This window comes from Rhinopithecus roxellana, chromosome 3 (genome assembly GCF_007565055.1).
Source record: "Rhinopithecus roxellana isolate Shanxi Qingling chromosome 3, ASM756505v1, whole genome shotgun sequence".
NCBI classification, from domain to species: Eukaryota; Metazoa; Chordata; class Mammalia; order Primates; family Cercopithecidae; genus Rhinopithecus; species Rhinopithecus roxellana.
In genome coordinates, this window is record NC_044551.1 from 132,261,966 (window position 1) to 132,280,170 (window position 18,205).

Genomic DNA, 18,205 nt, shown 5'->3' on the forward strand with positions numbered 1-18,205 from the left:
TGTAGTTGGATGGACAAAGTAATATTTATTTTACCCATATATTTGACCATACTGATTAACGATGCTAATTATTTAAAAACATTCATCTCCTATTGATGTCAGCCAGCATAGATGGTACGGAATTCTGAAGATACAGTCATTGGCCCTTGGGTTCACCACACTGTGGAAGAAAAATCTTTATTTGACGAAATAGGCAATCAACTGAAATCTATCCTCTTTAAATAAACTGATTCCTCAGTATTTTCCCAGTGTTGGTGTAAGTTGTTGCCTGTGATATCCCCCAGGGCTCTTTTCCTCTGCTCTCTGATTTGGTATATAAAAGCAGCTCTGAATGATGGATTACTGTGTCATTGCAGCCTGCAAAGGATTAATTTGTTTCATTGATTTCTCTTTAGGCAGATTGCCAGAATTTGCTGCTTCCCACCTTTGCTCAAGACTTCTAGAAGTAATAGACAGTAATAGCGTAAGACAAATCAGCTTCTTCTTGTAAAAATAAAATCAGGAAACTAAGAGTCTTAGGAAAGCTATGGCAAACTTTTTTACTGGCATACGGAAACAGCAATTAATAGGCTACTTCATTTGCTTTAGAAATATTTTTAATTGAAAGTTTCCTTGAATTCGCAACATACTACATGTTAGTAGATCTTAAGGAAGCATTTGTAATGTTTGTTCCATAAAAATTTTCCCTAATTTGTAAGAGTTCTGTTTAACTCAGAAAAAAAAAAAAAGGTGTTGTCTATGTGATTGACAAATACTTCTTTTTCTGTGCCAGATTTCAGAATCAAGTAACGTAACATGTCAACATAACTTTAAGTCAATTTACCTGTAAATATTTATAGGACTCTTTTGCCCAAAGAATTTTAGAAACTTTGGACTGAGAATATCAGATCACAGAAATAGAACTGTTTAAAGAAAAAATAACTTTTTCTGACAAAAGTAGTAGTACATGCCCATAAGACAGAATTTATAAAAATTAGAAATGCCATTTTGTATGTCTTCTCTAAACTTTATTCCTCTAAGCATTTAATGTAATACGATTAAAATTATTAAAGTCGTTTATATTGACTCTATAATGTTTTAATTGTTTAAATTAATTACTTTAATTGTTGCTTTATTAGACAACTCAGATTTTTAATGTTCCATTAGTATAAAGTAAGTTGTAATGAATAGCATTTTAAATAAATCTTTAGCCATCCCTAAGGTTATTTCCTTACAATATGTTATTAAAAGAGAAATTACTTAGACTGAGAATATAGACTGTTTTTTAAGGTTCTTGATATTGATTGCCCAGTTGTTTTCCAGAAAGGTTCTACCCATTTATACTGGTACTTAAAAAACATTCCTCTGTAGTGGCAGCATTCTAATTCATGTTACATGAGCAAAGAAAACAGAACAACACTCTTTTCCTTGTGTTCTAAAAGCAGTGGTAACGTTTTGCATATATTTAATCTGTCAGAAGTATTTTCCCAACTGCAGATGTGAAATAGGCTGCTTATACAAATCTATTTGTTTCTCTTCTGTAGTGCTGAAAATTATATTGATTCAGTGATCTCAAGTTATACTTTTTATGCAATTAGTTGTGTAGTAAAAACTAATATTGTCATGTGCTAATGCCTTTTTTCCTCTATTGTGCTATGGTAGTAGTCTATGCAATATCAGCAAGTTTATCCTTTTCCTTTGCTTTGCTGAAAGCAAAAAGGAACATCTGTTTCCGTTATATATCTGCATCATAATGATAACAATTAAATAGCTATTATGGTAGTATACAGTAAATATATTTTGCTGAATGACCTGTACTTTCTTGTTGGAAAATTTCAGATATTTTGGAGGCATGGTTCTATGTAGATATTTAGATAGACCTTTGCTTACTTTAGGTAAATTTTTGCAGTTCTTATTTGTTTCAATAAAAACAGCTAGCCAATCTGACGATGAAACACTAGGCTACTAGATGTGACTCTTGAGTATGTTTAAAGTACAAATTGTTAAGTATGTCTCTCAATATACTTAAATGGGTTTATCATGCTATTAGTAATAAAATTTATTTTGTGTTTTGTGCTATTTGTGTAGTACTTTTTTATTTTCCTAAGTTAGAGTAGAAACAGTTGTATATGTATTTTTAGCACAGTACATGTTTTTTTCTTATATTGGGGGACATAGTGATATTTACCTTTTAAACTCAGCAGAACATTTGAAACCATACACAACTATTTTCATTGACCTTTAAAGTTCCAGAGAAGTGTTTTCATTTATTTTAGCTTTTGATTAAAGATGTTTTGGTGGTTACATAAAAAAAGATTAGAAAGTATTTCATACAAAATGCTATATGAAGAAAAATAAGCATCCATGTACACCAAACCCAGTTCGAGAAATAAAATATTACCAGTACAATTGAAGCCTTCCAGAATCTATTTCTTTATGGCTTCTTGAAGAGATAATTACCCTAAATTTGGCAGTTATCCTTTTTGCTACTTAGTTACTTCTTTTACATGTTCTAAAAATTTGACATAAATAACTTGTCTTTTTAAATAAGTAATTTTTAAAATGTTGGAGCTGTGACTGTTGTTAGAACTGTTTTAATCTAATCACCTATGGCTGGGGATGTTTCTCTGTTTCCGTGTCCTCACCTGTGAAGTTGGGGGTAGGTCTCTATGGTCTCTGCTCTCTTTCTCGGTGTAATTAAAACATTTTTTTCAGTGCTGCTTGTGTTCCATATGAAACAAAATGAAACAAAAGACAGAGGCCAAGAAAGGCTAAGTAACTTGCCTAAGACTGTGTAGTAAGTCACAGGTGGGGAATAAAACTCAGTTTTCCTGACTTCCATTCAGGTAGTCTTTTCCTCACTCCGCATTGCCTGTCATTTTTTTCTGATTATTCTTAAGGAGTGGGGAGAGAGAATAGAGAAACAGAGATTTTTTTTCCTCAGACTATCTTTTCTGTAGGGAAAAACCACTGAAGCCCTATCAGCCTGGAAGCTACTTATAGGGTTAGCATACTGTGTGTCCTGCAGAGCTTGTGAATCTCTTCTGTATTTTCTGGACTTTCCTGGAAAGTCATTTAGATACAATGTAATAAATATAATAAAGTAGTTTAGATATAATGAGGTTTTCACTAGGCTTCTTACTCTACAGTTAATTTTTTGATAATACCGGGAAAATAAGATGGGCATAAACAAAAGTGTCTTTTTACATGTATATGTCTCTAAAATTCAATGTTTTAGCAAGCAGATCTTTAATAAATTACTTTTCCTTTTTTATGTAGTTTATACTGTGTTCAAATGATAAATCACCTTCTATTGGAAAATGGGTTTGTTTCTTGGTTCTATTTAGTAACCAGTATACCAGAGTACTAAAGTGAAAATAGCACAAATAATGTGGAAGTACATTTTTAAAATCTCTTTGGAGAAAAACCCCATTCTAAAAATAGCAACTTAGAATTACATGCATGTACTTTCCCTTTCAGGTTTTTACTCTAACAGATTTAATTCATTCGTAGTTGAGATGACTAAGCTTGAGTCATAATATTCACACAGTGCCATGTCTGTCCTATGAAAAAATAGCAATGTAACTGGAGGTTGGAGTTATATATTTTATTGTAAAACCATCTTTTCCAAAATCTGTTGCTTCAAGATCAAAAAGTTGGTTTAATAAACTGCTGCTTCCTTCTACAAATGCGTACTTGGGAACTTATAATAGTAACCATTCTCTTTAGGGTGGATGAGGCTGCTAAGTAGCTTTGTTTGTGCTATAAATATTCTCAAGGTAGTTGTGTTTTTTTTTTTTTTTTTTTTTTTTTTTTTTTTTTTTTTTTTTTTGAGATGGAGTCTCGCTCTGTCTCCCAGACTGGAGTACAGTGGGGTGATCTCCGCTCACTGCAAGCTCCGCCTCCTGAGTTCATGCCTTTCTCCTGCCTCAGCCTCCTGAGTAGCTGGGACTACAGGCGCCCGCCACTGCGCCTGGCCAGTACAGCCGGCTAATTTTTTGTATTTTTAGTGGAGACAGGGTTTCATCGTGTTAGCCAGGCTAGTCTCAAAACTCTTGACTTCGTGATCCGCCCACATCGGCCTCCCAGAGTGCTGGGATTACAGGCGTGAGCCACCGCACCCGGCCTGGTAGTTGTGTTTTAAAAAGCAAACCAGGTAACACATTTATTTGTCTGTATTTTAGGTCAAATTATCTTACATGTTCAACAGCTTCTAATAGGAAAATTTCCCTAGTATATTAAGTTGGGGAAGAGAGATCTAATGTAATCGAGATACCAGTATTCAGTACACCTTTTATTTAGGCATTGCTTTATTTGCGCACTTACTAAATGTGTTTTATTTTTTTCATTTCTGTCTGGGAAAGCTTCTTTGGGGTGTGTGAGAATATTTCAAAAGGCAACTCTTTGTCTAATAGAAATTTCTGGCAAATATCTGTAATATAAGGAATTTTCTACACTGATTAAATTTCCCTGTGTTTCTCCAACAGGTAGATGAAAGTCAAGAGAAAAGGTGTGGATAAATGAAACTAGCCCATGATGAACCTGTTTTCTCTGTGACCACAATATGAACCAGGATAATGGTGGTAAGAATATTGAGACTTAACCACTAAACCAGCAATGCTAAAATCAGAGACCCTAGTGAAACACAAGAATATATAGTCATCGTGCAGTTCGTATATGTTACCTCACTTTCTTATTTATTATAGCTCTCCACAGAGATGTGGTGTGGTGTTTACAGAAATAATACAGAATGTGGTAAATTTTCTTTCTTGGGCATATATAATCCCAGGATTATAGGAGCTTAAATATATGCACCATTTCTACTCAGTTCTTAATGACTTCACTTTAGACCAAGTTGAGATTATTTCAAAACCAGCATTGGCTATATATTTTCTATTGACAGTCAATACATAATTTGTAGCTGTGACTTACAATTTGTGGATACAAGGGGTAGAATTTTCTCTTACCAATGTTAGATTTGCATGATGTGAAAATTTGTTCATGTCCTGTTTTGAATTCCCAGTTCTTTAGGATTTTTCCATATTTGATTCTCAGGAGAATTATGTGACCATTGTGCTTATTGTTCTTGAAGTATAGATATTCAACACATATTTATTGAGTTTTTATCATGCTTAAGGCATGTGGAGTAGATAAAGGCATACTCCCTGCCCCAATTACTATCCATAATAATTGATATGGTTTTTTGCCAATAATTTAACACATTATATTTTCTTAATATAATGTATTCATGTTATTTTTATTAATATTACTATATCGGGACTTTAAGATAAAAATAAAATATATTTAATTTTTCCTTGCTGTTCACTTTTTGAAAAAATGCTTGGAATTGAGGCCAGGTGTGGTGGCTCACGCCTGTAATCCCAGCACTTTGGGAGGCTGAGGTGGATGGATGCTTGAGCTCAGGAGTTTGAGACCAGCCTGGACAACATGTTGAAACCCTGTCTCTACAAAACAAAACAAAACAAAACAAAACAAACCAAAAAAAACCACACAATAATTAGCCCAGTGTGGTGGCACTGCCTGTGGACCCATCTCCTTGGGAGGTTGAGGTGGGAGGATCACTTGAGCCGGGGAGGTCAAGGCTGCAGTGAGCTGAGTTTGCGCCACTGCACTCCAGCCTGGGAAGCCTGGGAGATAGGAATTGTAATTTGGGGACAGCCCAAATTATAGTATTATTTAGTATGTATCTTGAATAAATAGAATATAGCATTTGCTAACTTTATCTTATTATTTTATTTTATTTTCATTTTTTTTTTTTTTTTTTGTAGAGACGGGTTTCATTATGTTGCCCAGGTTGGCCTTATACTCCTGACCAGAAGCAGTTCTCCCACCTTGGCCTCCCAAAGTGCTAGGATTACAGGTGTGAGCTATAAAACCCAGCCATGTTTGCTAACTTTAAATCAGTACTTAAAAAAAAGTCTTAGAGTTTTTCTTAATACTTCAAAATATTTTGTTTAAATTAAATGTGTCCATTTAGTTATCTTCTTGCAAATAACATTGTTTTCTGAAAAGTGACCTTTATGTTGTTTAATTGAGCAAAAAGCACATTCATATTTCAAAAACTCAGCTAACAAAGTCTGTTTTAAAGTTAGGAACTACACTAAGAATAAAGGCAAAACATGTTTTTATAAATATGTGTATATTTATATTTATATATATATTTATACACATATATATTTATAAATTTGTATATGTGTATATCTATGCACATATATATTTATACAATTTTTTTTTTTTTTTTGAGACAGGGTCTCTGTTGCCTAGGCTGGAGTGCAGTGGTGTGAACACAGCTCATTGCAGCCTTGACCGCTTGGGCTCACGTGATCCTTCTGCCTCAGTCTCATATGGAACTGGGACCACAGGCTTGCGCCATCATGCCCAGTTAATTTTTAAATTTTTTGTAGAGACGGGGTCTCACTTTATTGCCTGGACTGGTCTTGGAACTCCTGGGCTCAAGTGAACCTCCCGCTTTGGCATCCCAAAGTGCGGGGATTACAGGTGTGAGCCACTGCACCTGGCCTGTTTTCATAAATATTAAAAAAAAAAAAAAAAAAAAAAACCTATGTTTGGTCTTGACCGTACATTAGCTTTGATGCTGATGGCTAATATTGTTGAACTTATTATAGTATTGAACATGTTTTTATAGCTCCCTAAAATTTTTAAAAAGATGCTAAGAATAATTATCTCTCTCACAAGGAGAAGTGGGTTGTTGATATATTTTCCAACAAGTTTGACCAGTGCAGATAGCTCTCTCTTTTTTTTTTTTTTTTGAGATGGAGTTTTGTTCTTGTTGCCCAGGCTGGAGTGCAATGGCACGATCTCAACTCCCCACAACCTCTGCCTCCCATGTTCGAGCCATTCTCCTGCCTCAGCCTCCCTAGTAGCTGGGATTACAGGCATGTGCCAGCACGCCCGGCTAATTTTGTATTTTTAGTAGAGACGAGGTTTCTCTATGTTGGTCAGGCTGGTCTCGAACTCCCTACCTCAGGTGATCCGCCTGCCTTGGCGTCCCAAAGTGCTGGGATTACAGGCATGAGCCACCACGCCTGGCCATCAGATAGCTCTTTTAGACAAAGAGGTTGACAAAAATACCACTATTCTTTCCATAATAATTGGAGTCTTTCTGGACTTAATTGTGCAATTTCTTCTGCTTCTTTATATGTAGATATAGGAGCAAATTTCAGTTTACAGATACTGAAATTCATATGGGAATATAATTTGTATCTTGTGTAGATTGTTTGCATGATATAACAAGGTCCTTTTGAATTTGGTGATTTGTTAGGTTTTGCATTATTTAAATATTTCTCAAAATAAGTATGTTAATTCAAAATGTATATTTTCTTCAATTAGCTGATTTTTGAGATGTATATTTTACGAGATTTATATTTAAAAGAGATAAGCAAACACATCGCTAGTTCCTGATAGAAGGTTCAGTGGATTATACCATCCTATTTGAGTTAAATTGATATGACTCTAAATTGTAAAGGTAAGTTTTCTGGACTGGCTAAAGCTTACAGATTTGAGGGAATAAAGGAGTGGTGTTGTGGATCTTTGAAAGCTGCGTACCAACTGATGTCAATGACAAAGTCAGAAGTCACTGAGATCCTGTTTGTATTTTAGTTCCAAGATTAGGTTTTGAATGTGTTTTGAGTTTTGACAAATAGTTTTAAAATTCGGAAAGTCCTACATTTTATAGTCAGGAACTAGCCAAAGGCAATATTTAGTGTACAGTATACGTGATCAAGACTTTTGTTCTTACGTGAGCTTGCTTAATTATTTTTCCTACCCAAGAGAAGTGTAAAAAAATCCTTAATTTATAAACATTCCTTTTAATAAAAATAGTAAAGCCCTATTATTATTATTAATATTATATGTTAAGCACATTTCATATATCATCTAATTTCTTCAGTTTTTATAAAATGTAAAACTACCATTTTATTGATGAAGAGTTTGGGGCTCAAACATGGTTAAGTAATTTGCTCAAGTCATATACAGGCATATTTTGTTTTATTGTGTTACATTTTATTGTGCTTCACAGATACTATGTTTTTTACAAATTGAAGGTTTGTGGCAACCCTGTATAGAGTATGTGTTTTGGTGCCGTTTTTTCAACAGTATATGTCACTTAGTGTCTCTGTGTCATAATTTGCAAATCTCACACTATTTTAAACTTTTTCTTTGTTACAGTATCTGTTAGAGTGATCTGTGATCTTTGATGTTACTAATGTAATTGTTTTGAGGTGCCACAAATTAAGCCCATTGAAGACAGCAAAGCTAATTGATAAATGTGTGTATTCTGATTGCTCCACTGATCAGCCATTCCTCTTTCTCTCCTTGGGCCACCCTATTCCCTGAGACACAGCAAGATTAAAAGTGTGCCAATTAATAATGCTAAAATGGGCTTCAAGTGTTCAAGTGAAAGGAAGAGTCATACCTCCTTTACTTTAAGTCAAAAGCTTTTAGAAATGATTTAGCTTAGTGAGGAAGGCATGTCAAAAGTCAAGATAGGCGAAAAGCTGGGTGTCTTGTGTCAAACATCCAAGTTGTGGAAGCAAAAGAAGTTTTTGAAGGAAATTGAAAGTGTTATTCCAAGGAAAACACAAACAATAAAAAAGTAAAACAGTCTTATTGTAGAGAAAGTGTGAGTGGTCTGGATAGAAGATCAAACCAGCCACAGTATTAGGTGAAAGCCTAATCTAGAACAAAGCCCTAACTCTCTTCGATTATGTGAAGGCTGAGGAAGTTACAGAGAAAATGATTGAAGCTAGCAGAAGTTGGTTCATGAGGCCTAAGGAAAGAAGTAGTCTCCAGAACATAAAAGTATAAGTTGAAGCAGCAAATGTTGCTGTAGAAGCTATAGCAAGTTACCCAGAAGATCTAGCTAAGATGATTGACAAAAGTGGCTACAGCAAACAACGTATGTTCAATGTAGATGAAATGGCCTTCTATTGGAAGAAGATGCTATCTAGGACTTTCATAGCTAGAGCAGAGAAGTCCAATGCCTGATTTCAAAGCCTCAAAGAATAGACTGACTCTTGTTAGAGGCTAAACCAGCTGGTGACTTTAAGTTGAAGCCAATGCCCATTTGCCATTCCAAAAATCCTAGGGCCTCTAAGAATTATGCTGAATCTTCCATGCCTTTGCTTTTTAAACAGAGTAACAAAGTCAGGACGACAGCACATGTGTTTATCACACGGTTTATTGAATATTTTAAACCCACTGTTTTAGACTTGCTGCTTAGAAAAAAAAGATTCCTTTCAAACTATTACAGCTCCTTGACAATGCACCTGGCCACCCAAGAGCTCTGATGGAGATATACAAGGAGATTCATATTGTTTTCATGTCTGCTAATACAACATGTATTCTATAGCCCATAGATCAAGGAGTAATTTCAACTTTCAAGTTTTATTAACTAAGAAATACATTTTGAGTCTAGGAGCGGTGGCTCCTGCCTGTAATCCCAGCACTTTGGGAGACCAAGGCAGTTGGATCACCTGAGGTCAGGAGTTCGAGACCAGCCTGGCCCACATGGTGAAACCCTGTCTGTACTAAAAATACAAAACATTAACTGGGCGTGGTGGCACATGCCTGTAATCCCAGTTACTAGGGAGGCTGAGGCAGGAGAATTGCTTGAACCTGGGGGGTGGAGGTTGCAGTGAGCCGAGATCGTGCCACTGCACTCCAACTTGGGCGACAGAGCAAGACTCCATCTCAGAAAAAAAAAAAAAAAAAAAAAGAAATACATTTTATGAGGCTATAGCTGTCATACGTAGTGATTCCTCTGATGCATCTGGGCAAAATCAATTGGAAGTCTTCTAGAAAAGATTCATCCTTCTAGCTGCCATTAAGAACATTTGTGATCCATGGGAGGAGCTCAGAATATCAACATGGACAAGATATTGGAAGAAGTTGATTCCAGCACTCATGGATGACTTTGAGGGGTTCAGGACTTTGGAGGAGGAAGTAACTGCAGATGTGGTAGAAATAGCAAGAACTATAATTAGACGTGGGGCCTGAAGATGTGACCGAATTGCTGCAATTACATGATTAAACTTGAACGGATGCGTTGTTTCTTATGGATGAGCAAAAAAAAAAAAAAAAAAAAACAAAAAAAAAAAAACTGGTTTCTTGAGATGGAATGTACTCCTGGTAAAGATGCTGTGAACACTGTTGAAGTAATAACAGATTTGGAACATTATATAAACTTAGTTGATAAAGCAACAGCAGGGTTTGAAGGGATTGACTCCAGTTTTGAAAGAAGCTGTACTGTGGGTAAAATGCTATCAAACAGCATTGCATGCCACAGAGAAATCTTTCATTAAAGGAAGAGTCGATCAGTGGGGCAAACTTTATTGTTGTCTTATTTTAAGAAATTGCCACAGCTACCAAAACTTCAGCAATCACCACCTTGATCAGTCAGCAGTCATCAACTTCAAGGCAAGACCCTCCACCAGCAAAAAGATTACATCTCACTGAAGGCTCAGATGATCATTCACATTTTTTTAGCAATGTTTTTAAATTAAGGTGTGTACATAGTTTTTTAGACATAATGTAATTACATATTTGATAGACTGCATTATAGTGTAGACATAACTTTTATGTGCACTGGGAAACAAAATTTGTGTGACTTGCTTTGTGCAATATTTGCTTTATTGCTGTGATCTGGAATTAAACTTGCAGTATCTTCAAGATATGCCTGTAACTAGTGAGTGACAGAGCAAGGATTTGAATTGAAGTATGTGTTACTTCAGAGCCCATTCTTAGTCTGTACCAAGATTATTGTTCATCAGGTAACTCATTGTACTATGTTTTGGTTGTATTATGGGTCAGATCACATTTTCACAGCATGAAAATTCACAAAGCAACTCTACCCATTACCAAGAAAAATTTATATAACTTCATTTTACTCTCTTATCCTAATATCTATAGAATGATTACATTCTCTAATGTTTGATTATGTGATGCTGTCTGTGTAAATGATACTATATAGGATGAAGGATGAATCATGTTTATTCTTAGAAATTTTTGGCACTAGATTGGCTTAGCTATTAAATAGCACATTTGCTACCAGAGTGAGAAATGAATAGCAAGATTTTTTTTTGATTTGTAATCTTACAAATGTTTTTGTTTTTAGTGACTTTCAGCGAAAGAAATCATGGTTTCCCTTAGTAGTTGTGTTATTTTTCTATGGAGGCTATAGCAAAATACCACAAACTGGGTGGCTGACTCAACAGAAATCTATTGTCTCTCAGTTCTGGAGGATAGAAGTCTGAGATCAAGGTGTTGGTTGTTTCTAAGGGGTATGAGGGAGAATCTGTTCCATGCTTCTTTCCTAGCTGCTGGTGGTTTGCTGGCAATCTTTGACATTCCTTGGCTTATAGATCTATCACCTTGATCTCTGCCTTCACATGGAGTTCTTCCTGTGTGCATGTCTGTCTTTGTGTCCAAATGTACCTCTTTATAAGGATACCAATCACATTGGATTAGGGCCCACCCTAATGATTTTGTTTTAACTTGATTATTTGCAAAGATCCTATCTCCAAATAACGTCACATTCACAGGAGTTGGAGGTTAAGGCTACAACATATTTTGGGAGGAAACAATTCAACCCATAACAGTAGGCAACTTTTCTGAAGATAGATTAACCAGGCGAGGTGGCGGGCACCTGTAGTCCCAGCTACTCGGGAGGCTGAGCCAGGAGAATGGTGTAAACCCGGGAGGCGGAGCTTGCAGTGAGCTGAGATCCGGCCACTGCACTACAGCCTGGGCGACAGAGCCAGACTCCATCTCAAAAAAAAAAAAAAAAAAAAAAGATTAAAAAAAAAAAAAGAAAACTCTTTAATACTGGTTATATACATAAGTTTGTTTATCAAAACATTGGAATAATTATATGTGCATACGTCCATAAATGAGTCATGTATGAATATTTGCTTTGGGATAGGACTGACTTGCACTAGTCTGTTCTTATATAAAAACTGTAGGAAGAACAAATAGGAGAACTACTGAAGATGGTTTTCAATAAATTGCATATGATTGGATGTGAAAATGTATGGAGCAGGTAATGTATGTATAAGATCATTGTAACTGGTGGTATGATGAAGTTGAGATTTAGATGGGCATTTGAGGCCAGAGGGTGCTACAGAAGCAGAAAGAACATGGGGTAAAGTCCTGATATAGGAATAAATATTTTAGGCATAGTGAGCTGTGGTGGTGAAGAAGACTTTGGGCCCAATTATATTGTCAGGTGATCCTGGGTGAGGCTTTTTAGGGTTAATGCAAGTTTTAGCTATCACAGCTTCAAGAAATTGTTGTATAATTTATTTTTAATTTTATTATGTAGAACATTTGGAATATATCAATGACAAGAAAAACATGACCTCTAATCCTACTACTCATTATTAATATATTCACGTTGATATTCCTGTGTCGAATTCCTGCCATTTTTTTTCATTGAGATTATATTACGTAAACAGTTTTCTAAAATAAATCAGTGTCTGTAGTATTGTCTAAATATGTACCTGGATTTGTGACTTAGTGGGTAACAGACCTAATGGTCATTGGTGGTGAGTTGGGTCACCATAACTCCATATACCATTAGGTCAAACCAGCTTTGTCTTGTGTGATTTAGTCCATTGCCTTCAGTCATGTTCTTCCTCCCATCTTTCATATGGCTGTCAAGATCTTTTTAATGATCACTTCACTTTCCTGTCTTCACTCCTTTAGTCAGGATACAGGTTCAGCTTTTTAGCTGTCATCTCCGTTATCTTTCTCATGCCTTTGTCTTTTTATTTGCTGCTTTCCCAAAAAAATACTTGAAATTCTCAGAATATTGTGTGCCCTTTTGTACCTCCCTAACTTTTTACCTCTTTCTCCCACTAAGAATGCTTTTTCTCTGCTTGTCTCTCTATTCAGCAGCTACTCATTCTTTAAAGCCAGTTTTTCCTTCATTTTAGTGTCTGTAGTACTTTCTATAAAACTTATTATAGAACTGGTTACAGAGTATTTTAGTAGCCGGTCTTAATCTTAATTTCTTACTAGACTGAGTTATTTGTGCTGCTAGGCATTGTAGAAATTGGAAACCAAAATGAAGAGGAACTTTAGGAGTTTGCAATCTAGTGGAAGACATCCAAGTTTGGTGAGTTGGTGGGGTATGATAATGGAAAGTTGTTGAGAATATACTTGCTTCATGACCCATTAAAACAGAATTGTGCCTGGAAATGTTTATATGGTATCTTAAAATTAATGAATTTTATTTGTTTGCAGGTGGCAGTGGGCCTGCATCACAGTTTGCAGCAGATGTTCTCAATATTTCTATTAAAATTTCCTTATTTCCATATGCAAGAGGAGCCCCAGAGCTGCATCCTTATGGTAGCTACCATGCCATGGTAGGTGATGCTGTACTTTTCCGCATCATCCTTCCTGTCCTAACAGAGGATCTGGGTTAGAATCTAGCTGTTGTTTTTGTAAACAACCTATGGAGAACTGAAATAAGAATGTTTCAGTAATATCTAAATTGTGATTTCTTTGAGGTTATGTTCTATGCCTTGTTATTTTTATACTTGTTCACAGAACCTCTAAATACTGCCTTGCTCATCATAGGCACTTAGCATTGTGATTTTGACTTGTATCTAGTTTTAATGGCTTCTTATTAATTTTTAAGTTGTTAATCTAGTTTCTTATTCTTTCAAATAATAAAGAAGCATGTAACATTAATTTTACTTACAAACAATGTCTTCCAGTAATATTTTATCAGCTTCTCAATTTTATGAAGGAGATTCAACTAGAAACTGATAAAATTCCATATCAGGAGTCAGTGGAACTATTTTATTGTAAAACCTCTGTATTAACAAGAATGAACACTGTAACTAGCAACTAAAGTATTTTTTCTTCATAAAAAATGGAAGTATTTTTCAGAATTCTAGGAAATATCAAAGTAATTTTGGCTGTGGTCATATTACATTTAATGCTATAGAGAATATTTCTAAAATTAACAAAAATATTCTGTAATTTCCTCAGTTATTGCTACTGGTGATGAGGGATGTAAAGTTGGCATGCTTTCATGTTTTGAGCATCATCATTATGCACTTCTGATTTTGCAAGTCAGAAACAATCTTTGTTTTAGTTAAGATAGCTGAGAACATTCTTAGGTAGGGGATCAGGCTTTCATCATTTGTGTATTTATGTAAGTAATATATACAATACAATGAATTGATCAGAGTAACTACATGTATAATTTTTAATAAAAGAATCATACAGTATTTATACATTTCTGTGACTTTTTAAAAGTTTATCAGAATATGGTAGTTTGGGACCAAAAACATAGGTTTTATTTCTGTATAGATCATTTTATTTTGTTATTTTCTGTGACCACTGGTAACAATCATCTTACAGATGTAAGCTGCCATTCACTGGGAGCTTTGGCAAGAGAATTGGCTAGATCAGCAAGCCCATCTCCACTATGGAACAACAACTTGCAGCTCATCTCTATTGATGGTGAGTCAGTGTCATCTTCATACATGAAAGATCATGTTAATGTTATTTTATCTTTGCAGTGTTATCAAACAACAATTTGTCTTAAACTTTGTTTTATGAGACGTTATTGGGATCTTGAACCATGATGCTTCATTACTTGAGCCAAAAGGACAACAAAGAAATCAACACAATGGTGGAAAATAATGCAAGTTATAATTTGTTGTCTATGAATATACTTAAAATTTGTTTGATTAACTTCTATCTGTCATCTCCATTCTCACTCCTTATAACACATGCCAGCTAACTTATAATTCATGACTCTTATTTGAGTACATACACTAGAAAAGAGTCCTATTGATCACATATGTTGTATACTTATTTTAAAACTGTATTACTAGGCCAGGTGCAGTAGCTTATGCCTGTAATCCCAGCACTTTGGGAGGCCAAGGCGGGAAGATCACTTGAGGCCAGGAGTTTCAAACCAGCCTGGCCAACATGTTGAAATCCTGTCTGTACTAAAAACACTTCACTTGGGAGGCTGAGGCACGAGAATCGCTTGAACCTGGGAGGCGGAGGCTGCAGTGAGGTGAGATCGCACCACTGCACTCCAGCCTGGGTGACAGAGCAAGACTGTGTCTCAAAAAAAAAAAAAAAAAAAGTGTATGTTACTGATACCAGGAAATTTCAGCCAAGATTCTCTTCCATTTTCTTTTTTTCTTTTTCTTTTTTTGAGACTGAGTCTCACTCTGTCACCGAGGCTGGAGTGCAGTGGCGCGATCTGGCTCACTGCAAGCTTCACTTCCTGGGTTCACACCATTCTCCTGCCTCAGCCTCCCGAGTAGCCGGGACTACAGGCGCCCACCACCACGCCTGGCTAATTTTTTGTACTTGTAGTAGAGACGGGGTTTCACCGTGTTAGCCAGGATGGTCTTGATCTCCTGACCTCATGATCCGCCTGCCTTGGCCTCCCAAAGTGCTGGGATTACAGGTGTGAGCCACCGCACCCGGCCTCTCTTCCATTTTCAAATAGATTATTTAGTCGGTCAACAGGTGGCCATTGTTAATGCTTGTTGCAAGTTTGCTATTCCAGAGATACACTGCTTGACTTTTTTTTTTTTTTTTTTGAGACAGAGTCTCGCTCTGTTGCCCAGGCTGGAGTGCAGTGGCGTGATCTTGGCTCACTACAATCTTAGCCTCCTAGGTTCACGCCATTCTCCTGCCTCAGCCTCCTGAGTGGCTGGGACTATAGGCGCCCACCACCACACCTGGCTAATATTTTGTGTTTTTAGTAGAGACGGGGTTTCACTGTGTTAGCCAGGATGGGCTTGACTTCTATATATTTGATATCATTACAAGAGTCAGTAGTATATCTACATAGCTATCTGCAGTTTAGGGTCAATATCATTTAATAGTATTTAGTAATCATAACTTCATTTTACTGTACTAATTACATTTATAATTTGACCAAATCTTATATAATCATGAAGTATGTATATATATATGTGAGTATATATAAGTAACTTGCTGCAGTCACTTATGTTGCTTTGACCCTCTTTATTCTAGTTGCTTTCACTTGAGTTATCACCATTGTCAGGTTGTCAAAGTAAATTTTCTTTACAGTCTTGCTTTGCTAGTGTCCTGTTTTTTTTTTTTTTTTTTTTGTAATTGTTATTATCTTTCAACTTTTCTTCTTTACAGTATAAACAAATCCCAAGGTCAAAAATTTGTAGCACTGATGCTCACTGAGGTCGAAACTACTTTTAGATATGAGGGAAGAGGATCCTTATCCTACAAGTACATGACCTCACATGATTGTAACTAGCCTAACCATCAATATGAATTGTTTTTGAAAGAGGCTTCTGGCAGCCTTTTCCGTTACCACCCAACATCGTATGTACTTCTTTCATGTTAAACCCCAGTTAAACTGACTAGCTTGTATTCATCCTACCATAATAAGCTATTTTGCACTTTTGTCTTCATTCATATTCTCCTTCTTACCATTATAGGCTTTCCTCTTTGCTCCCTGATAGGTACCAACTTTCATTCAGGATTGAACTTGGTGAACACTTTGAAGTCCTTCTTGACTACTGACCTCTGTCACTGAAATTTCCAAGATATAGATCTCTTCTAGAGCCTATATTTCATTGTTTTTATTTACTTATGTCTTCTTCTTACTAGACTGTAGATTTCTTAAGGGCAAGTACAAAGACTATGTTTTAAATTCATTTTCATGTCCCCAATTTCTAGCATAATACCTGGCAAGAGTAGTTACTTAATGAGCATTTGTGGAATGAATGAATGAATAAGTTAAACAGGAAAGAAAAGGTGATTCTAGCAGTTGGTGTGATAATGGTGATAATGTGAATTCCCAAGTGGAGTGCTGCTACACTTTTCCGGGAATATTCAGTGTGGAAAACAGTATCTTTCCCAAGGTCTCACCATAATTATACTAGTTTCTTGGAGTAAATGTATTATGTGTGTCTGGAATTTTGTTATTTTGAAAAACCAAACATTTATTATTGGAAATTTACCCACAAAATTTATACAGCTGAATTTAAAAATTAATACTAAATTTCAGTAATGAGTATAATGGAGTTTAAGAACTCTGTTACTTTCTCTATGGAGATCTTGTGTTATAATCAGTCTAAAGCTGGAAAAGAACCCTTCTGCTTAAAAATTATGAAGAGTGAATCAAAGGAGGAGCACATTTGTTACCATATTTAAAGTTCCATTTACTTTAATGCTGTGTAATTCTGTGTCATGCAATGCTGATGAAAAAGCTTATAATGGCCAGTATTGTCAGAATGGCACATTCTTACATGGTTCAGTAGTTTACACTTCAAAAAACACTCATTTATCACGTTACCCCTTTAGTAATATATTAGGCTATAAGTTGATTTTATATTTTGTCTATTTACTGAGATTATATTAATTAGAAGTTAAATGTTCTTTGACTATCATTATATTATAGTTTTAACTGAGGAATTACAATGAAGATATTAAAAGGAAGCTTAAGGTTTCTGATATTAACTAGGTTCTGTTAAATGATTTCACTTATTTTAGAATATATAGAAATACACCATGTTAGAATGAGTGGCATATTTACTAAGTAAGTCAAATAAAGTGGGGAGAGGGTGGAGGAGATTGGAAGGAATGAAATTTTCCTTGTTCAAACTGTAAACACTAAAATCTTTAATTTTGTAGGAAGACATTCTATACTCTGGTCATTCAACTTGTATATCCTTAGTCTATTTAGTAGTCAAAAACTTCTAAGTAAGTATATGTGATTTAATTTGTGCTGCTGAAAAACAGTGATCAAAAATGGCAATAAAAGCCACATAATGAAATAAGAATATTAAAAAAAAAACCACTAAGAATTTTACTGTGTCCCATTCTTCATTCAATTTCTGGCACCCTTCATAATTACAAATCACTTGATTGACTAACTAGACATTCTCAAAGTGAATTATGTATCAGGTTCATTTTTCCTGGTTGATAGTTGACACATGCTGTAACTCTTTCACTTTGTGATACATCAAATTCTTGTAACAGTAATAAGAGATATAATCAGCTCTTTATTTCAGGAAAACTAAATTGCCTTTTCAAAAAATGAAATGCACTTGCTAACATTTTAACAACACAATATAATTCCTGCCTTCGGATTTCAGGGTGGAATCCACAGTGATGATGTTATTTTTCAAATTAAAAAAGTCTTTTGAATGATTTTCTGACA

At 35.4% G+C, this 18,205-nt stretch overlaps 1 long non-coding RNA gene across 2 annotated transcripts in view; it reads left to right on the forward strand.

Annotated features, from left to right (window-relative positions):
- Positions 1-14,497, forward strand: part of LOC104668657 — a 30,211-nt gene extending 15,714 nt beyond the window's left edge. For both annotated transcript variants that reach the window (XR_004056341.1, XR_004056342.1), the window contains exons 2-4: positions 4,467-4,562; positions 13,264-13,385; positions 14,392-14,497. This is a non-coding gene — a long non-coding RNA (uncharacterized LOC104668657). The remainder of the gene's footprint in view (positions 1-4,466; positions 4,563-13,263; positions 13,386-14,391) is intronic.
- Positions 14,498-18,205: the final 3,708 nt, after the last annotated feature.